This window comes from Cygnus atratus, chromosome 1 (assembly GCF_013377495.2).
Source record: "Cygnus atratus isolate AKBS03 ecotype Queensland, Australia chromosome 1, CAtr_DNAZoo_HiC_assembly, whole genome shotgun sequence".
NCBI classification, from domain to species: Eukaryota; Metazoa; Chordata; class Aves; order Anseriformes; family Anatidae; genus Cygnus; species Cygnus atratus.
Window position 1 is genome coordinate 198,888,191 of NC_066362.1, and position 26,809 is coordinate 198,914,999.

Genomic DNA, 26,809 nt, shown 5'->3' on the forward strand with positions numbered 1-26,809 from the left:
GAAGCTGTCCTCTGGGTTGCAGCCTGATGTGCTGGAGCATGCATGGGCCTGACCTGCACTGAGGCCATGCTAATGAATACTGTGAGCTGGGCTCAAGGCTGCACCCAGGTGTTGTTTAGTTTAATGCTACCATTATCCCTTTCTAGATTATTCACTGACCACTCAATATAAAACCCTGAAATTGTATATATATATATATATATATATATATATATAATTTTGTGTGCATATATATATATATATATATATATAGTATGTATATAGCCTTTGTTAGCATGGGTTACCTCACTGTGGCTGTGGACTGGCTCTCTGAGACACAGCTGCCCTTCAAATCCAGATAGTACTCTGACAGGTATGGTAGGCACATCTAAGATGCATAGGTAATGCAACTGGATCTACGGAGTCAAAAGAGGGGTTGTGACTCTATACAGCACAGGAGTAATTTCACCTAGATTTGATCTCTGTCACTTGAAGAAAAGAGATAAAAACTGTAACACTCCTTAAAACCCCAAATAAACAAATCCTTGAAGTCACAGAGAAGATGTCTTAATAATAAACCTAGTGGCAGGTAAAATGCTGTCATATAAAGAAGAGTTAAATGGAAGAGAAGCAGTGCCTGGCTCAATAGGAAATATATGCAGCCTGAACACTGCCTCACAATAAAGAGAAAATATGCTGGCTGTGAGCAGGAGAACTGTGTAATAACACAGCCCCACTACATTTCAAAACTGTTTTCTCTGAACTCCGGCCATTTATCTAATTCTTTCTCTTCAGCAGGCTTGCTGGGAATTATTTTATGATTGTTTAAGAGAAAAAAAGAATTTCAAAACAAAAGAAAGCATCTGACTGTCTCCGGTATTATGACTTTAATTTTTTTCTTCACTTTCCTTGATGTAAGCAAATTGCAGTACATTTTTTTTGAGGAAATAACAGACAGCTGTCTGTAGTGGGTTAAATTAAAAATAGATTAAACAACATAGGAGAACATTAAAGGAAGTAGTTTTATATTGGAACAGACAGGTAGTGCTTCCCAGATAGTATGGATGAATTTGATTCAATGATACAATGATTAAATGTCACTTAAATTAAAATCAATTGAGCCTTACATGAAGTGACATATACTACATGTGAAAATATTTTAACATTAAAATTCTAACAAAACCTGATGGGGGAAGACTATCGTACATTTTTAATGGGTGATGTTATTCTGGATTTATCTTTATTTTTTATCAAAGAAATGGAACATGCAAGCAGAAAAGGGTATTAAAAATACAACAATAAAAGTGCATTTTACACTCTTGACTCCAATAGGAACTGTACTGAACCGACACTCTGCCCTGGTACACTTATTCAGTTTGGGGTTCATCTCTTGTAGCTTTGGGATGGGTTTTAGTTGCTTAAACACAGGCTGACGACCCTATTTTGGATATCTAAGGATTACGAAGGCATCCACAAAGGGCTGGCAGACATGGCAGCGTACCTAAAGTAAACTGCATGCCCTTCTCTAATGGAAGCTGGAGGACAGTTGAGACACACTGCCACAAACCAAATGTTGCTAGATGCCTTCTTTTAGATAACTAAGTTCCATGAGAAGTACCTACAACGTTGGGGTGGTTCCATCTCCAGATTCAGATCCCTACATTTAGATATCTACGTGTAGGTGTGTTAGTAGCTGAGATTCAGTTTAGTTGGTGGAGAACTGCTCAATACAAGAAACAGAGCCTCAAGACCAATTCAGTTGACTCCAAAGTAGGCTCTGAGGGAGGTACTCAGATCCCAAAAGAAAGGTGTTGAATGATATTTTTAGGGTGCTTTGAGGTTTTTTGTGCATCCTCTAGCTGCTGCTCCAGAAAGCTATAGGATTCCATAGATCCCATGTCACATCGGTCCTTCCCAGAGATGTTTCAGACACCCCATGGTATCTTGAATTACATCAAATCGCTGTGTTTAGAGAACTGAGTCCTCTTCTTGGTGGCTAGACAGCTGCGTTGATCGCTAGACCCCACAAACTCCTTAGTGCAGTGCCAGATAAGGTAGGTGGAAAGGACACATTAACACAGACACATGGGTAGGTTTCTGTTGCCTGAACATAGGTCTGTACCAGTATTTCAGGTGCTGTGGTCCCACTCACAAGCACAGACAGCCGCTAAAGACCATGATGTGGCTTGGATTGAACCTTGTACTGCCGGGCTTTGGTAGACCTGTAAATGCTACCGTCACACATTTAGATGGGGGAGAAAAGAGACCTGGCAGTGTTTTCACCCTGTGGTAAGGGGTAAGCTGCCACTGAAGGCATACAGCTGTGCATGATCGTTAACAATTCTGTATCATTAAAGAAAAATAAAAAACACCCTAGTAGCTAGTGCCCTGGTTGAATTTCCAGATGGTTAATTACATTCCAGCTATCTACAGCAAGATATATGTGTGAATATAATACAAAGATCCACTCAGAAGTCTGAGAAAATTCCAGTGAAAATCTTACTTGAGTCAGTTATTTTTTTAAGTCTGAGAATATTTTGCAAGATTCACACGCTTTATTTTGATGTCTAATAAAAGAAGGCTGACATTTTAAAGGTGTTTCTGTGCCGAATTCCCACTGTTTTCAGTGAGAATTAGCTATGTAATCCCTTCAAAGCCTGGCTCCCAGTCCCAGGGTTTCAAGCGCAGCACCCACAGGTTCCCATTTCCATGCTCACGCCTTCAGTCCTGCGGCAATGTGGTTGGAAAGCAGGAGCCAAATCCCACTACCCAGCTCTGAAGGACACGAGCGCAGAAAACAAAGCAGGTGGTTCATGGCCTGGTGGGACCTGTATATTGCCCTCATCTGCAGGAGCAAATAGGCACCAGGGACACTGGGGCAGGCAGGCTCGGGGTCGCAGCTAGCCAGGAAGGGAGGGTTGTCCCTCCTGGCTGGTGGGGTAGACAAACCATTAGCATGGAGCTACTTCTCTCCATCAGGTGCAACCATGATCACCACCAGAAACAGCTGTTTCCTTGGAAAACCAGGATAGCACTTAAATGGCTTCAGGTAGCAGCTGCCCTGGGCCAGGTTTACTGAGGGATTTTAATGACTAATGACATCGGTAGAGCTGGCCTTTACAAAAGTATTATTGATTTAGGCATATTTCTTACTAGGAATACACTTTAATCCCAGTATATATTCTTCTGCACCTGTTTGGGCCTGAATTACAGACCTGTTTGCAAAAGAGAACTTTGTACTTATTGTTAACACTTAAAGCCACGCTTGATTTTCTGCTCTGAAGAAAAATCAAAATATGAAGTATGGACTCTCTTATGGAATAGAATTGCACGTGCATTTCAGTATAATTAGTTACAAGTGTTTCAGTTTTTACAATATTCTGACATGAGAGCAAATATAATTAATATGATATATAGTATAATACTAACATATACAGGAACAAGATTAACTTCAAAGCAGTATGAAAGTTGAAGCAAGACCTGTAGTATTTTTACTGTAACAAGCAAACTTTTAGGGACATTTGAAATATACATATACATATATATATAATTTTTTCCCCCACAAAAATATAATAACATTCTGAATGTTTTCATAGAATATATCAATGTAGATTTAACCACATTTGGTAATAGAAAATCTGTCCTGCTGGAATAACCTGAATTGTCCCAGTGAAGACATGCGATCTGTCCCCATAAAACACTTACTTTCCATCTCCTAACTGTCCTTTCATTCCTGTACTGAGGGGACAATAGATTTTTAGTCATTTTAAAATCTTTTTCAGTCTTTTTTTTTCCTCCTACTTTGTACAGTATTTAAAAGATAGATCTTTCTATGGTTGTGGTTTACTGAAAGCCAAATTGGCTAGAATAAGAGAAGTTTTTTTTCCTATATTTGGAAGTATTTCTGTTCTTCTTCTTTTTGTCTTAGAAGCAGCTGGAAAAAGGATCCCCTATTTATTTTTTAATCATGCACACCCACAGCTGTGTAAAAGAGGTGATTGCTCACCACCGTTGCTAGCTAATGTCACAGTGTGCTGCTCCTGCTGTTTAACAATGGGAAGAGCTTTCTAACGAACCTGACATCACCAGAAACCATGCTGGTTTTAGATAGTCCAGAAGCATTGTTTAATATAACCATGGGATTAGCTGCCTTCAAAATATATTGCATTTATTTATTTATTTATTTGTCCTAGACTTTCCTTCTTCAAAGGCTGTGTTGTGATAAATGCCATCATTAAGACAAGGGGCCATGTGCATGGTGAGCTTTCACACCAGGAATCTCTTCTCTGTTAATTGTACAGCACTTTTTTTTTTTTTTTTTCAACTGGGAGGTATTCATTCAGCAGATAGAAAATCACTGTTCATGACCCTCTTCTGTTTTTTGCTTGATTTCTTGTTGTTCTTGTTGTTTCTTCTGTTTATTCTCATTTTGGGAGGGACAGTTAGCACATAGCAATGCCAGAAGAGAAGGAGTTTGAGAGGACTGTGATGGACGTAAAGATTTTGGGTTGTGGTGCAGAGGTTTAGAAGGAATATCTCTTCTTGGAAGAGGCCAGCAGGGAAAGCCAGGAGCTCACTTTGAGGTGAGGCAGCCCTAAGCTTTACAACTGAGTTAACCTGGCATTATCACTCACCTGGAGCACAGCCTCCTGTGTGCCAGCCTCATTTTTCCCCTCCTGGTACAGCCTCCATGCCTGGATGATAGTGAAAGGAGTAGGCCTTGGTTACAAATGTGAAAATTGTTTAAGAATTCATTATTCCCCTTTCTGTTTGTGCTATATAGCACACATATATTTGGGGATATAAAAGAACACATCTGGTTAGATGTGATTTTGTTAATGCAGCTGCTCGGCTGCTAGACCATAGCAGAGTTTAAGCGCCGTGAGTGCGGGGACTGTCAGCAGCCTCCCATGTAGATGCACCCCAAGGCATTTTGGAAGTCAGACCTGCCTCACTCAACACTCCTTCTAGGCATTGGTAGAGTATGACAATATTTTTGTGGTCAACAATAATTTATTCCCCAAAATAAACATCAAGATGTACTAGCTCAGATTAAATTCAGCAAATAATTTGACTTCTCAAAACAGAGGAAATAAATTGTATTTTTAAAGATTTTCTAAATGAAATGATCTTAATTCCCATTTTGAAATGATATCTTTAAATTGAAAAAAATAAAAAAAACTCAATTTTAGAAATAAATACTTGAAAATGAACAAAAATCTTTCTTTAAGATTGACTGATATACATTTTTGATTCAAAACACATTATATCATTTTCTGAGGAGTGGAAAGATGAGGAGAGAAGAAGACAATCGTTAAGTCAACTTGATTGATTTTTTCTTTACATTTTTTTTTTGTTTGGCTACTATGTCAAAAATTCATTTATTCCCACAAATCATAAAGCCTTGCTAAGTCAGAAGCTAAATTACTGTAATTGTTAACTGCCTTATCCCCTAGAATGATGTGCTGCTATCTGGAAAGAAAATCCATAATTCACAGACAGTATAAAAATGACCAAGCAATGTAGATTAGAAAAATAAGAAAAAGCCCAAGCATGCATACACATAAAATGCCATTAACAGTGGCCTGAAATACGGGCATTTGCAGCTTCTTCCCTTTGTAGAGTATAAGGGATGACTGTTTTGTCACAACAACAAGAAAGTCTTTTATTTTAATTTATAATCTTTCTGTTTATTAACATGTTTGTTCCAGCAATACCTGGAAGAACGAGATGAGACTAAGGGCTTCACTGTCCTCTAAAGCCAGGGATTAGAGAAGGTCTGGAGATTTTTCAACATAAAATAGACAGAAAGAGGCGGAAGGCAGTTAGAGTATTGGTATATTGCTAAATGACAACTACTTCATTCTTCATCTGCTCTTTCTTTTCCATCCTCAACCAATTTTAGCACCTTAAATGTGTTTTCTAAGTCCATTGCAATGTTAAATTTACACAAAGTGATGCTACCACAATCCTAATATGGTGGCCAGATTACTATCACCACATGGACCTATTCTCCAGGAGGTTAAAGAGGTGTGTAAGAGTTGGTGAAGGTTTTACCTTTTGAGGGTAATGCTACCAGAAATCTTCATCTCTTACTACTTTCAACAGCCCTTCTCTTGCAAATTCATGCTTTTCCTCTATCAGGGTGTAAATATGACACATCAGCTTCTGAGCACAGAGGGGACTTACTGCCATACAGGGTCTGGGGTGGCTGCTGGAGAGAGGAGGATCCCCATCTGAGGATAGGATCATTAATGCTTGTTTTACTTGATTCTATGGCACAGCCTCTGTCTGAGCATGGGACTGGGGGATGCCAGTCTTTGTCCATCACTTGGGTTGATTTTTTTTTCTGCACCTGTACTTTATCAGCTCTAACAGCTGGTTTGAGGATGCCTGATGGCAACAGTTGCAGCAACGGTCATTTTAATCTGGAAGACCCCAGGGTGGGTGGCACATGTAATTTATGTGCTTTTTCCAATTTTGGAAACTGAGAAGTCAGGCTTCCCTGGTGATAGGAACTGTGGAAATCAATAACAAAGAGGGAAGAGCAATCCGGGGCATGACCTGGCCTTCTGTGAAAATAAAGGAATCCAAAGCAAACAGCAGAATATACGATCTCGTCACACACCTTTTCTGTCTGCCCCTTCTGACAATACGTCCCTGGAGACAAAATGAGCATGGCAGTGCTAAGGAGCCCACCAAACCCCAATGCCTTGAAGAGCCACTTGTTCTGCAGAGATACTCAATGTTTTTGTTTAGCAGAAATCAATGTGTTCTGGTAGCATCTGCCCTGAAATCCCCCCTGGCATTAGGAGAAGGTGGGGTCCCAGTGCAGTGGCAGCACAAACAAAACACAAGAGGCTCTTATCCCCACAAAGCCTTAATAATTATAAAGCAATGTGTTAACTGCCCCAGGATAAGAGCTAGGTGGACGGCTAAGCTTGCTAAATATTGCAGGATTCTGGGTAGAGGCTGAGGGGAGATGATTGAGAAACAGACTAAAACCAGATTACTGCACTCCTTTGGGCTGTGTATATGCTATTTAGGTAGATACCGGTGCTTTGACTGGGTTCTATCTTGGTTTCTCCTGATGTGCTCCCAGCTCCAGGCCTCCCAGTCCAGGCTGGGTCCATTACACCAGCTGCTGTACAAGTACACAATAGACCACTTGCAGCATAAGGAAAATAATCCATCAGCATCACCATCTTGGAGACGGGGAGCTGAGGTAGCAAGAGATTAAGCGGACAGCCTGACGTCATGGCAGAAATCTTTGGCAGCACTGTCAGCTGGGCTTATATCTCTTCTGTCTTAGCCTACCACAGCTGCCAATGGGGTCCATCCATCATCTGCTGGAACAGCTCCAACTTTACCTAACAGTCCAATGAAGTATGTGGGATTTCTTCCCTTGTGTTATTTACAGAACCTGAAAATTAAACACTGTTCAGAACAATTTTCATGCCACACTCTTTTTCATTTCTCATTTTATGGATACCTGACTTCTATCTGGGAATTATTATTATTCTTTTTTCAAACACAGTACTTATAACAGTAGTGTCTAGAGCAAGAAAAAGCCATTCATGGAGTCTGCTCTGTAAAGAAGCCTGTTTTATTTTACAGGGACACTTGAGATAATGACACAGATCAGGAGGTGCCCTTATGCTTTCGGTATACCACACTAAAAAGAAACCATACATTCATGTTCAGCTGAACCTGGACTTTTCATCTTTTGCCCTGGAAACCCCCATGTTTAAGTATGCTGAGGGCAGGAGATCAAGGTGACTTTCTGCTACTGTGGGCTAAGAGTGTGCCTTTACGGGTTAAAATCCTGAGGAAGGAAGCGCAGTAGGAAATTATGCTTTCCTATGTGTAAGAGGAGAATAATCAGCAGAAATGTGGAAGAGGAAGATGTTCCGCTCCACTCTGAACACATCTACTACTCTGAGAGCAGCCACAGAGTGGTGTTTCAGTCCTTTCCACCATGAAAAAGTGGCATTTTCCCAATAAATGCACTTGCTTGTATTTCTTAACATCAGAGTTATTTTGGTGAAATGACTGCTGCTTGGGAAGATAAAAAAAAAAAAGAAAAAAAAAAAAAAAGGAGGAATAAACAACAGATCAATTCTACCCACTTTTCTAGAGACTTTGTAAACTCTAAGAGCCGATTTGTTCCCTGTTAAAATGATCAGGCTGTGGCTTCTCATAATCCTCCTAAAATTACAATAGAGAGCTTAGGCATTTTTAATGCAAAGCAGTGGACATCATAGTTAAATGTAGTTTGGCTGACACTTTGTTACTGAAGGCCAAACACAGTTCTTGGTGGCTCGTAGCCCAACAAAAAGAGGGAAGTAACATTCGCCACTCCACAGCTTTGGGATCATTCATGACTTTCCTATCACACTTGCATCAGGGCATTAGCAGTGACCTGATTTCAGGAGCACCCTGAGGGGGACACTGTGAAACCAGAACTACATCTGTACTAACACTAAACCCTGCCAAGTGACATGTTCAGGGTACTTGAGCTCTGACAACTACATTGTTTAAATGATACATTTTTGGAATGGCTCTTGGAATGCTTTTAGCTCATGTCAAAATAACATTTTGCTAAGTATCTCTTAGATATTACTCAGGTGCAAACATAGGGAATCAATGTGTCCAGTAGAAAGTTTGCATGCAGCCACTGTACTACCCCACCTGGGCCCCGTGTTCAGCTCTGGGGCCCCCAGCACAGGGACATAGACCTATTAGAATGAGTCCAGAGGAGGGCCACGAGGATGATCAGAGGGCTGGAACACCTCTTCTGTGAAGACAGGCTGAGGGAGTTGGGGTTGTTTAGCCTGGAGAAGAGAAGGCTCTGGTGAGACCTTACAGTGGCCTGCCAGTACCTAAAGGGGGCTACAGGAAAGCTGGGGAGGGACTCTTTGTCAGGTGGTGTGGTGATAGGACAAGGGGGAATGGCTTTAAACTAAAAGAGGGGTGGTTTAGATTCAATATTAGGAATAAATTCTTCACTCAGAGGATGGTGAGGCCCTGGCACAGGCTGCCCAGAGGAGCTGTGGATGCCCCATCCATGGAGGTGTTCAAGGCCAGGCTGGATGGGGCTTTGGGCAACCTGGTCTGGTGGGAGGTGTCCCTGCCCATGGCAGGGGGGTGGAGCTGGGTGGGCTTTAAGGTCCCTTCCAATCCATACCACTCTGTGGTTCTGTGATTCTGTGGTATTCTGAAGAGTGAAAGAGTATAATATTGTGGAAATGCACAGTACTCTGCACATTGATCTCAGTGCCAAGAAATAGCCTCAGGTTCTGTCAATGTTGTGTCATCATTAGCATTTACATTTAGATCAGGAGCCTGTTTCTGAACTGAACTTCCCTGTCCATGTTTTGTTTTACATCACAGAGAAGGCTTGAGGAACCTGAACTGTACTCTTCTTGGGTGGCACTAATCCAGACTATGTGCACAACTAGCACACTCCATCTGCTAGGCTTTGTTCAGAAACCTGGTTTATTCCAGAAGACCATACTGGAGGTAGTCAGCAGTGAGCCCCTGAAATGTGGACAGTGTAGATGTCGGATCATCAGTACCAGCTCATCCATCCTGCATATCCCTTCCTGCTGTTCCTTGCTCATCCAGAGCCAGCCTGGGGATCCATACCCAGGTTATGCACAGTTCCTCAGGCTGTGGCACTGCCTCACTGTCGTTTATATTAAGGAGGAGTGGGAGCTCTTGTCCACCTGCAGCTGGGGAAGGATACCAGTGATGAAGGTGATTCTTATGCCCTCTGGCATTTACGTTACAGATTAATCTTAAATGGACAATGAAATAATACCGCTGAAAGTCTTCCAGAAGTTGCTGGTATAATACCCACTTTGGGTATATCACCACATGCAGAAAGTAGAACACATAAAATTGCCATTATGACCTTTCCTGAGTCTACAACAAAGTTATCTGCCTGAGACCCTGAACATGCAAGTGCTGCCAAGATGGTGGCTGCTGCCTTTGAAAGTCCTAAGGTATCAAGTGCAGTGCCCCCTGAGCGGGCTTGATACCTACTGACTGGGTTTCAACACAGGTATGAATGACAGCATGACAACATTTCAAGCAGTCAGTCAGAATAAGGGTCTGTAAAATATGTGACCTTGGTCGTAAGAAGATGCAAGTCAAAATTATTATTTCTTATCTCAGGAACAGCAGGAACATTTGGGGGATGGAAATCAGAAAGGCGAGCTCAGCAAAAGACTTATTTTTCTAATGTCCTCAACGGAAACCTTGAAGTGAAACATCCCAGACCTTGAAACTGTTTGAAATTTGGATGTGCTTTAGGGTTCATTTCAAGTGAGTCATGTCAGTGTGAGGATATGATACCTACTACATGAGCAGCTTTAAATATAGCTGAGGTTCTTTGAAGGCTGCTGTACATTTTCAGCTTGAAAAAAAAAACTGTATGGCTTGAAAAAGCTTTGTATGGCTGTTACTGTAATTGTGCCCCCCCACCCCCCCGGAAATTCAGTGTCCCCGGAGGCTCACACCTCTTCCACCGCAGTGTGCTGACTTAGCACTGCGACACTCCCATCTGTAATTTAAACCATGCAGATGCTGCAGGCCTGCTCCTGGCTTTTCTCTACATAGCTATTATTATTTTATTTTATTTTATTTTATTTATTTATTTTATTTTATTTTATTTATTTATTTATTTTTCTGTGGGATTGTTTCTTTACACAGTTTACGTCAAAAACATGTCTGTAAAAAGGGCTTGACAAACCTTGATCATTGGCACTACAATCAAGTTGCTTCCAAGTTACCAGCAAGATGAAGACTGAATGTTCTTTTCTCCTGTTTACAAATACAAATATGCATAATTTGAAAATATTGCTTTCAAAAAGAGCTTTTGCCTGAGTTTTGGCAAGCTTAGTTCTTGCTTGGAGTGGAGTTTACCCCTTTGCATAGGGCTGGTGTCTCCAATTGTCCAAGAAGACAACTTTCTCCCTCTGGAAAAAGAGATGATGATGTCTGTCCTGTCTTTCCACATAAGTTAATTCCCTTGCCCTATGATCAGGAAGTTTCAAATATGTACTGTGAGCAGCCAAGTTGGAAAGACTGGTGCAGTCATGGAACAGGATAAAAAAGAAAAAAAAAATCCTATGAGAGCCACAATGCTAATGGTTAGAACTATAACTTGAATTTTGAATTACTGAATCAAATAGTCTAAAAATCTGTTGCTGGTGTTTAAACACCAAAACAGCAAAGTGATATGTTTGCAGGAGGCTGAAGAAAGAAGAGTTCCTGGTCGATTCATTAAATCAAGATATAATTGTGAATTGATTGTTATTGTCTGCTCATCACAGGAGCAGGCTGAGGACATATTACACTGGTCATAATGAGTAAGGTAGTAAGGTTTAGGGAAAATCAATGCATCAGCAAGGGAAACACTTTTCTGGCATCTTGGCCTCAGGAGGGAGATTTAGGGAGCAGAAACATTCCTAAGTGTGGGTCTCCTGTGTGACCTGCTGTGTGCAGAGGGCTGCATAGAAGGCAAAGGAGCTGGTGGTCCCATGTTTCTCCTCACCCTCCACCAAAGAGCTTGTGGGAACAGTGCACTCTGCCCTAATTAAAAGCACAGCAGGTTGCAATGGAAGTTAGCGTCTTTCTGAGATTTGCTTCCCTAGGAATACTTGTGAGTCAGCCAAGCTGCTCAGTTCCTTCTGTGGGCCAGTGTCTACGTGTTAAACTTGGACCCAGCACAGTCAAACATCCGGTAAGGTGATTCTTACAGTCAGTGCCTGCAATTCTGTTGGGATGTCAGGATACCTTTTCGCAGGACCAAAGCTAAAAATGCAAGATCTTAACAGTAGGAGATGAGGAGCTGTAGGAGAAGGCTCACTCCCCAGCAGTCAGAGGGCCCAGGGTCATGTTTGGAGGTACCTCCTGGCATGCTGAACCACAGGCCACACATTTTCCCTGGTAACTTGATCTTTTTGAAGGTTAGAGCCATAATGTTGCAGGTTAGGAGAATAGTAAGGGAGACATGCAGAAGGACTGCAAAAGTCAGGAAGGATGGGTGGGGTGTACCTTTATCTCCCATATAAATTAAAATAATAAATTAGCAAGCAAATTAAGATGCTTAGGGACAGGCTTGGCAAAGGTGACGATGCTGCTGGACATAAACTGCAGCAACTTGTGGATGACACACACAGATGTACCGTGATCATGATAAAAGTGAGAGATTTATGAAAGCTTAGTAAATCTTGTGCCCTTTTTCATCACTTTCTGCTCGTTTAAGTGGCATCAAATGTAAATATTAAAACTCCAGATGACATGCTATTTTGGATATTAGTTCAACTTGGTTATCCTGTTATTACCATGGCATTTGCAAGTGTTATCTTTGGGTACCAGAGCATGGATGAGTAACCACGAATGATATTTCAGAGCTGTCCTATCACTAATGAAATCCACACTAGTAATTAGTTTCATCTAAAGAATATGAACTTTCCTCGCTAGGCGTTTATGTTTTTTTATTCCTGATTTATAACATACTTACAGATGCAGGAATTAACAGATTAGGTTGCTGAATGCCTGGAGTGATCACACAGACAATGGAAACAAAGCATCTTCTTAATCAATCATCTTGCTAGCTATTTAGCTGGCTTTGCTCCTAAGAGATCACTGGACAGAGAGGCTATTACTCAAAAAAAAAAAAAAAAAAAAAAAGCGCCACAGAGAAGAAAGTGCATTCATTATTATTTTCTAACTATGTACCCATGCATAGTCCCAGCTGCTTATGCAACATGAATGACATTATTTGTATTTCTTCAAGAGTCCCTAATCAGGTTCTCTGCTGCTGAAAGCCTTTGTTTGGGAGGTAAGCATGTCTCTGAATTAACCTCTCTAACACTTCTCTTTCCCTCTGTGTTGCTCAGTGCACACATAATCCTGGGAACTGTTCATCTAGGATTCAATTGTCCATTGTCAGAACAAAAGACTGGACATCACTTAAGGCTCTAGGAGTTGACTGGCTATTTACAGTATATCAGAAGTCCTTTGGGCTTTCATTTCAGGTTTCGCTGGGGATTTGTGGTAACACTTGTTCACCTTTTAGCCTTTTCTGTGATGCTGGATATTCCTTTTCTCACATTCTCTAAATCTATTTAACTGCCTAGGGCATTACTGCTCGGCCCGAAACAATGAAATTATACAAATGATGTTTGCTGGAAAAGCCTGCTTAATGCAGTGTATTAAGATTTCTTTTGGCCTTTTATAAGCAAAGTTGCAATTGCAGAAGGATGTGTGTTTTGTCCGGAACTCAGCGTTGTGCTTTCCAAGTTATTTCCGAATAAAGACCTCTGTGCGGGATCTGTTTTGTCTGAAATCCTATTCACTCTTTCCATTCAGGTTTTCTTCTCTCCATAAATTTAATCCTCAGCCCTGGAATTCTTTCCTTATTTTCTTAGTTATGATGAGAGTGAACAGCTGGACCATTTTGCAGACTTTGTTGACAGTACTTGGTTCTTATGCGCCCCCCCTTCCCTGCCCTTTTTTTCAGACAGTGCCTGGCTCACTTTGTCTGGCTACTGTCTGACATGTCAGCTTACACTGTTCCAGCTCCCAGCTGTTCTTTCCTTTCATGCTATGGATTGTTCTTTGCATTATAGTCAAACACGGGTTTTTACTTCCAGAGGGCTAATCTGTTTCCACAGCAACCCATAAAATGGAGAAATCTGATCCCAGAACTTTTCTTTAAAACTTTTAAGTGCGTATATAAACACACGTATTTGTCCATCTTAAAGGCAATGGCTGTAGCTATGAAATGGAAGCTGTTGTGAATACTCAGGAATCAGTAAGTTCTCAAGCTGCTTAAGCTACACCATCACATTTCTGATTCTCATTATAGATACTGGCAGAAAATGACTAAGAATATTTTCAGTCAAACATGGTTGCAGTTGCAAAATTGGATATGTTAAACTAAATTATTGGGATCTCCCTGTTTTCTTAGCATCAGATATGTCTGTGTATATTTTGCTGCTTAACTATTAATTGTCATAGTCAAATGTCACTGCTGAAAACTTACCTGGAAAGTGAATGACTGAGCTGATTTCATTCTGCTGGAGCTGCAAATGCTCTAGAGTCTAAATGACTCTGGAAACACAGCTACATAAGGAGAGCAAAGTTATATCTTCTCCTTTTGAAAAACCATGCTTTGTAGCTACTGAAAGCTAGCAGCAGAGCAAATTTTGTTTTCAGTCCATGAGCTGAAACAAACAGCAAACACCTACCTGTGGTGCAGTCTCAGTCTCCTCTGTATTTGTGTGAGCAATTTTGCATGGTCAAGAAAGATTTGTGAATATGAGGCACAGAGAAATCATCTCAAGAAGGAAATCCATTTTACAGACTGTAGCTGTTATCTTGTAAATTTTGCTTACAGAAGCTGATTTGGTGATGCCGAAGGTGTTGCTGCTCATTTCATCTGGCCATAGCAGCACTGAAGTCACCTGTATTAACTGAGTTGAATGAAGGTGAACATATTTGAATGAAATAGTGCTCATGTAGGATGTGTTCAGATGTGGTGGCTATGTATCAATGCCTAGAAGGTCAGATAAAGTGTGAATTTTTAATCCTCTTCTAAAAATCTGCTGATCCCAGGGAAGTTTGGACACCTCTGGCTGGCCACTTCTCTTGGTCCTACCAATCCACTCAAGTACTCCCACATTGGCTTCTGTAAATCCCCAGTCTTCCCTGTGCACTGGCAGTTCTTCAATACACAGGTTGAGCCTGCTTCAAATCCCATCAAAACCTGCCCTGTCTTTACAGCCTGGGACTTGGCACCCAAGTATACAAGGAACCTCTTGGGAGGTTAGGCCAAAGCTTGATTCATCATTCACTTCAGGATTAGCTTCATTATGTTAAAACCAGGACAGTGACCTGTTACCTTTGGAGCTGGGACCAAGAATGACAAAAGCTTGGTGAGCCCAGCCTGTTCAGGGTATACTAATATAGTGTGGCAAGAATTGGGCTGCCTTTGACCCAGGTGTGTCAGGATGGAAAAGTCACTTTCAAATACTATTTAAACCTTCTCTTTGCACATTTTTTTTTTCACCACAGGGCTTTAGGCACGAATGAATATTTGTAAAACATCCAAACTGTAGGTGAGTTACATAAGGACTTCTGAAAATATTTTTAAATGTTTTCCTGTGTGTCTTTTAGGAATGACATAAAAAAATAAAGATTTGAATAGTCCTGGTGCATCAGTTGACTTCCAAACCCCTGCTTGCAACATTGAAGTGAATTTTAGTTCCTTATTGAATTGTTATTTTGATCAGTGTATGTAATAGGAATAATTGCAAAGACTTCCATCAAAGCATGGCTTAGAAGAGGAACCTTAAACACCCACTTATGACACTGATTAGAAAAAAACACATTGATTCACAGGTTTTCCACATAACTGTTTGTAGACTCTGTGCCTGTGTTGGTGCTCATGTTCCATGATCTGCCCCCTCTTCATTCCCACTGCTGCATCAGGCACTGTGCAGACACCCTCTGAACCCTTGTGAAGGGTCCCATCATCTTGTGAAGGGTCTTGAGAACCTTAGCAGGACTCCCAAAGAACACAACAGTGGAACTGCACTCAAGCATTAAATTAGATTAAATGTGTTCCTGGAGGATCAGAACACAGATTGGTTTGCCCAATGCTCTTAACCTCTGTCTGCATCCTGCTTTAACTCCCATGAAAAAGTCAGATTTACTTATTCCTTTATCTTTCTCTTTTCATCTCAGTCATATCTACTACATGAATTGTGTTGGTGCCTGGGAGAAGTTTTATTCCTGGCTATGCTTGCAAAAATATTCATAAAAATGTAGATTTCTGACACAACAGCTCTGGGTTACATCAGAGTTTAAAACAGAGTTTGGAGACACAGACACAGATTTCTAGGTTGGAAGAGACCTCAAGATCATCGAGTCCAACCTCCGACCTAACACTAAGTACTCCACTAAACCATATCGCTAAGGAGAAACACTTCTATTTCCCAGTATAGTCAAAGTCATTGACTCATCAGTAAAATCCCAGGCCAAAGAAATTATTGGCTATAATAAGGTTAACAAGGTACTGTGACTGTTATTCTTACAACTGGGCAAACTTTAACATCCTGGAGGATTTCTGTTTCATCCTCTTTCATGCACTCCTGGTCCCTCATATTAAAAAAAAAAAAAAAAAAAAAAAAAAAAAAAAAACCAACAACAAAAACAACACAAAAGAAACAAACAAAGAAAAAAAACATATAAATACATTTTCCTTTTTTCCTACTTAATAGCAAAACTTATATTTTCTATCAAGAATTCCACCTTTTGTTGATGTTTGCCTAGCTGAGGGAACTTCAGGGAAAATTTAACTATATTGATAGAGTTCTTTCTTCTGCTTTATATTCTTTTATTTTTCTCTCAGCTGGATACTTCTCTCTCTCTCTCCCTTGCTCTCTTCAGAATGGTTTGCTAGTCTGAGATTGTTCAAAATAATTAATTTTTGAACATCCTGGGAGTTCTGAAACACAGGCAAATCCCCTACCAGTGCTTCCAAGGACTTAAATCACTGCAGTACTATCAATAAGCTAAGGAAATGGAATTCTTTTATATATATATATATATATTTATAAATGAATAAATAAATAAATGCATATATTTACATATATATATATATATATTTTGTTTGTTTGTTTGTTTGCTTAGACACATGGGCTATGATAGTGGAGCCCAGAAAATTTTGCACAGGGAGATTCATGACGTATTGAACAAGTGAATGCCTAGCTGAGCTCATTTGACCTATACCTTGAGTTGGTCAGGCTAGGGCTGCTTTATTTGTTCTTCTTTGTTTTGTGATCATTATATCAGAGTTTGACACCTTTGGGAAGCATCAAGCTCTATTTGCATGCTCTGGCCTGTGCACATGCAGAATGTGAGAGGTTCCACTTGCATTATTTACTGCACGTGCACTGACCACCTGAAGAAGGCCTGCTATTTTCTGGAAGTATCAGCATTGCCACGTGTCATGGAATAAGTTTAGATACTTTTGACATTTAGGTAGTTGTTGACCTGTAGAGGTTTGCATTTCTGTGTTGGAGTAGTATAAGTACTGTGCTGTTTCAAACACCCATGTTTTCTCAGACCTTTCCCTGAATGCCTCACAGTCCCTTATTTATTTATAATGACAACATCTTATATGAAGCTAGAAAATGCTAGGAAGGCCATTTCACCACTGAAGTGATGGGGCAAGTGAACTGTAAAGATAAACTCTAGAGGCATCCAAAGCCTGCACAACAACATGCAAATCAGTGGCCGCAAGAGGAGCTGCAGCTCTCCTCCAGCCAGGGCTGGCACCATGACCACTGTGGTGCCTATTCCCTTCCCCTTGGGGTGAATTCCCACTATTTTCAGCTGACTTCTTGCAGCATAAACTATTACAGAAGTACAGGACAAGGGCTTGTTCTGCCTCTCAGACACTTGTGTAAAATTTTTTTTTTTGAACAATCAATGCAGACTAATTTCAATACTCCTTAGCTGACACCAGAATGAGCATTTGAAGGTGAACAAAGGGCTACATCTTCAAAGTGGCTCTTTGTGCTTAAGGAGTAAATGTCTCTTCTCTCTACCCTTTGTGGGCTCCAGCGATAAGAGCCACTTTTGGACAAAGGACGCAAACCAAGATATATCAGATGGACAGCTTGGAAACTTGATGGGCAAATGCAAGTATCCCACCCCCAATCTTATTTAACAATTGAACTTTCACAGTACAAAGGCTCCTAGAGTCTGTTTTTCTAATTAAAGCAACTTTATGGAAAAAAAAAAAAAAAAGAGGAAAAAGAAAAAGAAAAGGAAAAAGAAAAAGAAAAGGAAAAAGAAAAAGAAAAAGAAAAAGAAAAAGAAAAAGAAAAAGAAAAAGAAAAAGAAAAAGAAAAAGAAAAAGAAAAAGAAAAAGAAAAAGAAAAAAAGAAAAAGACAGGTCCAAACCCTCACACTGGCATTTATTTCCTCTCAGGCTTTACATTTGTAATACTAGTCAGTTTCAACTTGTCAGAGCTTGTCTCTGGTATAATGAGCCAGAGGAATTAACTAATTTACCACAGCTGGTCCCACTCTTTTGCCTTGAAAGTTCCTATATTTAGGTAATGCAGCTGTGAACTTCCCTCCATCATGAAGCTGAGAGATGAGAAGAAAAGGAAAAGACTGTAATATCCCTCTTATCTCCCCATCCAAAATTGTCTTTGAGGTTTACATATCCTGTTCCAGAGCACACAGATTTTACTTTTGAGAATGCAGCCATGGCCAACATGAGTATCTTGCTGTATTCTCGTGTTTGAAACATTATTCCTGGGGTGCACTGAACAGTGTGAACTACAACTCCTCCCTTGTGCCCAGCCTTCAGAGAAAAATATCTGAGGTCATTACTAAGGAGCTTGTAATTCATGCAATAACAGCTTTTGCTTACGCTCCACTTCACTATGCAGGAGTGACAGACATTCATACATGCCTCTCTGTATTTCAAGAGCATCTACCTAGTTTACACAACATACATGAAAAGGAAGGGGGTTAAAACTCCAAGCTATGTAGTCTGGTGTTTAGGAATGGCCTGTGTTAATATTGGAGCCCATCTTGAAAGTCATCCCCACAGAGGTGCCCTTCACATACCTCACCTTTACTTCACAGCAGCTGCCCCAGCCACCCCCATGACACATGACCATTCAGGGGAACCTCAGGACTGAACATTCTTCCAATTCCACTCAAACTACAGGCTACAGAATATGTGGGAAAGGGGAAGAGGCCCTAAAATGGCTGATCCAGGGGCTTTGGGGATTGCTTAATAGCTGGTTTCCTGATGTCTGTTATGCTGGACTGCATTGGGTATGAACTCCTGAAGAACCAGGGCTGGGACTGAAAAGCTGGTGATATAGAAAATCTCTCCCGTTTGGTTAACGAGCTCAGAGATATACCCCTGTGTCAGCTGGATGACAGAGGTCCTAAACTCACTGTGTCTGGGGTCCCCATGACCTCATGGGAACATATGAGTTCTCATGGCTGTTGCTTGTAGTGCGTAGATATAGGCTGATAAGAAAAAGCTTGGGTAAAGCCTCTTGCACTACACAGAGGGAGCATGTGATAGCTCTTATTTTATGATATGCATGACAGTCTTCAGCTAGACATGTCTGATACAAGGTGTCAACATTCATCAGGGTTTCTGAGTCCTGAGATGAGAGATTTATTGTGCAAAGTGTTTGTAGAAATGTTTTTTGACTTAGACAGAAGGTAGAAGATTGAGTTTAATTGCCAGCATTGACCTATGTTGAGGTGCCCAGACTCCAGAAAAGGGAAAATTTTCAATCTTGCATATTCTCTGTGCTCAATTTTCTGGTACTGCTTATTAACCATTTGTATGTTGGCTGTTTTGAGGACCGCATGGTCCATTTCTTTCTGTGATCTGTGTAAGTACTTAAGATGCTTAATGCAAGGTCTGGATTTATTTATTTATTTATTTTTATTTTTTTTCCTTTAGGCTAAACTTTAGATATCTACATGCTTTATTCACTCCGGTTCCCAGGTCTATTTTCAGAAACTCGGAAGATCACTTCTATTTAAGCACAGGTGCAAAAGGAACTGGTCTTTTATTCACTAGCTCAAAGATTACAGAATTAGAGGATGTGAAAAAAATGTGAAAGAATGTAAGACATGACACAAGGGGGTGAAGCTCAGTTTTTCTGTTATATTTTGCATAAAAAAATAAAAATAAAAGGAAATAGAGTGTGACTCACTGTCTGACATAGGAAAGATCCAAGCACAAACTTACTTTGTGATTCAGAGCACCAGCCTATAATGCAATTGTCTGCATTTCAGAGAGTGCTAGCTTTAGTGGCATTCAAGAATAGGAATGTCATGTCTTGTTTCACCTTTAGAAAACCTATAATTCCTCTGTGAGATATGAATCGGAAGTTTGATATTCTTCTTACATTCCCTAAGTAGCAAGTTTTCTTAAAATCATTTATTTCCTTGTCCCTCTAAAAAATAAATATTTTATATGTGATTATTCTGTTTCAAGAGAAGTGAGTATCCCACACAGAATTTCCTGTGTTATGCAGATTAAATCGATGTTCAAGCTGTTCATGCGTTCATATTGCCTACGGAAAGGGAGGAATTGGAATTATTTACCCCCTTCTGTGAATGAGGAAATGCTGTGATGGAACTCTCCAGGTATGGTGCTCTGTAAGAGGTTAGCAATTTGTTTGGGATTTATTTCACTTTTAAGCCAAAAACACAGGATGAATTCAGTCTAAGGTCTCAAATTATTCTGGCTTTCTTTCTTCTAAGAATGTAAGTACACATATACAGGGAAGGGAGGAAGGAAAGAGGGAGGGAGAGAGGTGGGGGAGGAAGGGAGAGGGAGGAGGGGAAAAAGAGAGGGAGGGAAAAAAAAAGAAGGCAGGAAGGAAGGAAGGAAGGAAGGAAGGAAGGAAGGAAGGAAGGGAGAAAAAACATTCATACCAAATTCTTGCAGAGACATTTCAGTCTCTTTAACATAACATATTATTTTTTATTTGGAAAAAAACAAACAGGAAATATAATTTTTTGTTTCGAAAAAAACAAACCTGGAACAGGTTTCTGCCATGATCATCTTCCCTCATTTTTTCTCTGTAAATGAGGATGCTTTCAACATAAAACCTTCCCATTCAGGACGACGGGGTTTTAACTGCAGGTGTGTGATCTTTCTTCCTGCTTGGTGGATTTCTGGAACACATATTTCAGGACAATGTAAATTCTCAACACAGAAGTGCAATTCCCTACACAGGACAGTTCTACATATAAACTGCAAAAAAAGTCTCCCGCCTGAGAGAAATGTCTTCCCTCAAGACAGAATTTGCAAAATACCAAAAATATTCGATACTTTTAATGTTGATTTAATATATAACAATCTATGAACTGTAAAGATTCACAGCTTAATAACCAGAATATCTAAATCTTTTAATCAAATTTGGGTCAGATTTCTCTACTTCTGTATCATTCCCAATGCACTAATCAAAATATTTGGGGATTTTTAAAAATAAAATATTTTTCCAGGCATTATAAAGCAAAAAACACGGGTGATCTATGCTTGCCCAAACTGATCCTGACTCTAATAACCTTAAACTTTATTGTTAAATGACACCTTTTTCTGGACGCACTGTTGTACTGCAAGGACTTGGCACAAACAAGAATTAATAGTGATTTTCTTGGAGAGAATGAGTGCCTCAGGCAATAGATAAGAGGCTATGAGAACCATGTAAGTACTTAATAAAAAGAAATAAGCTCGGTTTCAACTGTGGCAGTCAATGAGAAATATCATTTCTCTTCTTATTATCATTTTTATGGGGCTCTAAATTGTGAATGGTGCTTTCTGGATAAGTGACATGACAGGTTCCTGTGATATTAGACTTGATTTAACTTGGTAAAGACTGTAAAGTAAAGAAATTCATACAGCTACAATGGTGAACGGACAGCGCTGTATATACATTAATGTATGAATCATATTGACTCCTTCTTCACTCTTACATATCAAGTAACACAGGGAAATATGAGTGTGGACTGATGCCCCAAAAAGATTGCTGGAAAGCAATAAGAAGAAAGTCTCCAAAAAGAAGTGATAAGAAGAAATTCTCCAGTGGTCTAGTCTGTATCTCATGGCAGTTGGCATGAATGTGCATTACATGCCCTGTATATAGACTATGAAGTCATGGCATAGGACTTAATTTCAGCTCTGGGCATGGAGTACCGACTACTGGGAAACCCATAGTTAATAACCATTACACGACCTTGTATGGAAGGGAGGCAAGGGAGGACCATAAGGCAGAAAAAATCTGCAATAGGCAGGGAGGCTAGCGGAGTGGAAACTGAAGCATGACAGTGGGAAGGAGATTTCCCTGGTGGTAGCCTGGAGTGAGGCAAAACCCTTTTTGTTTTGCATTTAACTTCAGTTTTGTGTTGGAGAAATAATGTATGTTTTTGCAAGTGACTTGGGCACACCTAGCCCATGAATCTCTGCAAGGCAGGGAAGGTGCCCATGTGCTGCTCTTTACCCACACTGAACTGTGAAGTTTTATTTTTTATTTTTTTATTTTTTTCTGGAAAAACTTAGTTTTCTACAAGTATTTTTCAAATAATAAAGTGCTTTTTCTTCCACCATTACAAATGCTCACAGCTGTCAGGATGAAGAGTGTAGGGGAAGGTACTTTTGATATACGGCTGGGCTAAAAATCTGAACGTTTATCTATTTAACAACACTTCACAGTTGCCAGATTTACACACATATTGTATTTAGCCCCATAGTAAAATTTATAACTCTCCTTTTGGACAGCATAATTCTTTCCTTCTACTGGGAGAAAAACTATATCCAGGGGAAAAGGCAAATTTCTTTTAAAGATTGGTTGGCTGGTTTGTGAAATGTTTGATGTATATTTAGAGACATTACTAATTGTGTTAATAATATTTGTTTGCCACTAAACATGCATGGAGATTGTCTGCAGTGGACATTTTTATTTTGTGTAAAGATGTTTGAGGCTATATTTGGAAAAAGCATTACGTGTCTTGCATGAGATAAGCATCTAGTGAGGTTTTCAAAAGCAATGACTGCTTTGCAACAAACAGAAGTAAGAACCAGGGTGATTTGGTGCTTTTAGCACTAGGAGCCTGTGTGAGTTTTCAGGCAGCTAAGTATCTTCCAGATCTCTTCCTATAGTTTTTTATATGGTAGCCCTAAGTCAGGTATTGTAAGTTGAACTTCATGAGGGATGTAGAAAACCTGTGTGCCAATTCTGTCCTGGAGGAGAAAGAGCATAGTGGGGGATTTCTAGATCCGAGGGAAAAGGATAAAAACATTTGACACCACAGAGATTCCTGGGAACAATAGGGAAGGGCAAACACCAGTGCAGTTTAAGCATTTCTGTATTTTCTGAGTCTAAGTGAACTGGTTGCAGCATGTTTCTATAAACTCTTTGAATACACTGACATGGGTAGCACTTTTGCACAAGTTAGGTTGGTCTGATCAGGAACCTCAGCTCCTCATTGATTCCCCCTAAAGCAGAGTAGGGCAGGGAGATGGTAAAAATTATCCGTACTGGATATTGGATATATTACTCCCAAAATCTCCATGCATAAGGAGAGGATTGATGCAACATGTCAGCTGGTGGGGGAAAGTGAGGCATGCTCTAAGACATGGAAAACCCCTGGTCCCAGCTGGATGCTTAGAAATCCTGACAACTGAGGAGCTGCTGGTCTCAGTGGTCTCTGTTTCTCGTCAGTTTGCCAAGTGGGCAGCTGAGGAGCCAGGGGCTGAGCTGTCAGGATGCAAGGAAACTCTGAAGTCTGGAGCTTCGCTGGATCAAGCTGCTTCTTCATGATGTTTTCATTTCAGCCAGCCTTGGCATCTGATGAAAACAAACCTCCTAAATGGCATAGACAGGCATGCTTTTGTAGAATGGTTCAAGAAATACTGCGCTCAGAGGCATGGTAAATAATAATAAGAATGATATCTGCTCTCTTTCAGTGCAGAGGAGAAAAGATTTGCTTCAGTCAGTCTCTTGCCTAAATCAATTTCCTAAATGGTATCTCAGAACTTTGTACAGAAAATGATACAAAAATGGGTTTAGAAAATCTTACCACGTTGTAGGAACAAAGTGTCCAAGGACCACGTTTGTGAAGGCAATTAGTCTATTATATAAAAGCAGCTAGATACCTTGAGAGGTTTTCAAAAGCTTCTAGTTGTGTAATTTTCATTCTAAAAGGCATTGGAGAAGATGGAAACTTATGAAAGTCTCAGCAGATGCCTTCCTGTGTCCTAAGGGACCTGAATACCTTTGTAATTCTAGTCCTTCACAGCTAGGGACATTCCACTCCATTGCTTTAGCCTTTCTGTTTTGTCCACTTGCAGTTCTTCTGTTGTTACACCAGACTAAATGATCCTACCGGAACCAACCATGCACTTCTCATCAGAAGATGCAGGAGTGGGATTGATTCTCTTAAAGAAATTCATCACATGAAATGCAGCTGTGGCTTAACTGCACATCCAGGCACCACTTAACACCCAAATTTCTGTACAACCATAGCTAACCCCACTGACTTCACCCTTTTCATAAATGATTAAAAAAAAAAAAAAAAAAAAAAAGGGAAAACAAAACCCCCTTCAGGCTTTTAAGATTCGCTAAAATTGCTTGGGCGGTTTCCCCAGCAATAACAGCTCTCAACTGAAAACTAAAGGATGGTTAAACTTTGATCTTGCATTTTGTCTTAGGCATTCTGAATCCATCCCACAAAGTGATTGAGACTTAAATGGAATTCCTCTAAACAGTCATCATAGCCTCTTAATTCCAGCACTAAGCTACTAAATGTGAAATGGTACAGAATCGTATAATTGCAGCCAGACATTATAAGCAATAATTATCTGTAGTCTGTCACAATACTTCTGTTGTAATTTTATACCTCATTGTAGACATGCTGTCTACTTTACCTAGCACATACCAGCAGCTGTCTGTGGTAGTAAACTGCTCTGAAGCCTTTCCCCCTCCCACCCTGTATTGATGTGTTTAGTTAGGTAAACTTGTTTTATACTTAGCCTGCCTGGATAGCTCAGTGAACAGAAATGTTAATACTGGCATCATGTTTGCTGTGATTAATCCAGTCTTCCCTTCAGTATCAGTGCTTGCCTTGGGTTTGCAGTTTTCTCTGGAATCCCACAAAGACGTCTGCCCTGTGCTAAGTGTGTGTATCAAGTCTTGTGGATTATTATTCAGTGTGACAGTGGGATGACTGATAAAATAAATGAGGAGAATAAATAGCAGAATTAGTTTTTAATTTCTTTTTCCCTTGATTGCTCTCACTGTGTGTTTGAAGAGGCATGAAATTACGGTACCTCTGCTGTATTAAAAATTGCCAGGAATCTGTGTGGATTCGGTTGTAGAAGGGCTGATCTCACAAGACCTATTACAAAGAGAGAAGGAAAGAAAGAAGGCAATTCAGAAGCAAAAGTGAAAAATGGCCTTCTTCTTAAATATTGTGTTTCTAAGCATTCATGTAAAATGTTTTTCTGGATGCATGATGCTAGCAATGGTTATAACATGTAAGACTTTCATACTGATAAGTTCTGTTCATTAAATTCCATGTTTTGCCTGAATAAATCCTAGAGCATTCAGTCTTTTGCATCACAGGAACTGTGGGTGTATTTATCACTTCATATAATCAGGCACTTAGAGGTTTGTGTTTATCTGCATTGGTAATATCTTCTCTCTAAAGGCATACTGAATCACACAGGAACAGACTGTAAAGTTTTCACGGAATCACAGAATGGTTGAGGTGGGAAGGGACCTCCGGGTCCATCTGGTCTGACCCCTGCTCAAGCAGGGACACCCAAATCAGGCTGCCCAGGACCAAGCCCTGGTGGCTTTGGAAGGTCTCCAAGGAGAGGAGATCCCCACAGCCTGGGGCAACCTGTGCCAGCTTTCCATCACCCACACAGCACAGGTGCTGCCTGGTGGTCAGAGGGAACCTCCTGTGTCCCAGTTTGTGCCCATTGCCTCTTGTCCTGGCACTGGGCACCACTGGGGATCACCTGGCTCCATCCCTTGTGCACTCTCTAGGACCCTTTCAATACTCATCTTATGTGATGAATGTTGAGGCAAGCACTGCTGTCTATCAGACTGGGCTGTCAGCTGATCCACAGGAGAATACATTGCTCTGTCTCATCCACTGGGTAAAGTGGTCATGCACCCTTGTATCTGCTCATGAGGTATTGCACTCCCTTGAGTGTGCCGGACTGACATTTGACTTTAAGGAGCCTGTGCTGTACTTGTGTAGGTCTTACACATATAAATCCTTGCTCACTTTATTTATTTTCTTGTTTGAATGATTGATAAGTATTTGTGTAATGTATATTGCATTATATGATTGTTATTTCTGAAATCCAACACCTCCATGCCAGGTATAACATCTGTGATTTGATACCGGCTGCCTTTTCACAGAATTCAAATGTACCATTTTTCTTTAACTTTGTGCTAAAAAAGCACTAGCAGTTTCATTAGATATATTCTAGTTTACCTGAAAAGAAAAAAATAAATCAATAACTTCACAGATCATTCTTGCTAAAATTTTCCATGTCTATTTTGTGAGCTTGCTTTGGTAATGGATTTTTACATTAGCTGGCTCTGAGGAGTACTTTAAATAATCTATATAGCAGAATCAAGATTTTTTTCTTTTTTCATTTAAAACAAAAACAAAAACAAAACAACAAAACAAACAAACAAAAAACCACCAACAACAAAAAAAAAACCTGTGGTAACATTTGCTTAGAACAGAACTAAGAGCATCATTATTTTTGCACATTAAATGGCCAGTAGACGGCTGAATTCTGGTCACTATTGGTAAAAACCGCTGTGGCCTTTAATTCCATCTAATGACTTAGATACAAAAGCCATGGGCCACTCCATTTCTAATATCTTCTACTACTTAGGAGCCTACATATCCTTATTTTACAATGGAATATTGATCCAGCAGCTTCTTTGGCACTACTGAAACCTGTAAAGTAAGGCAGTGTTGTGGTTTAACCCCGCAGGCAACTCAACACCACACAGCCACTTACTTGCTCACTCTCCCCAGGTGGAAAGGGGGAGAGAACCTGAAAGGGAAAAGTGCAAGAACTCATGGGCTGAGATACAGACAGTTTACTAAGTAAAACAAAAGCCACACACACAAGCCCAGCAAACCAAGGAACTCATTCACTGCTTCCCATCAACAGGCAGGTGTTCAGCCACCTCCAGGAAAGCAGGGCTCATCATATGTA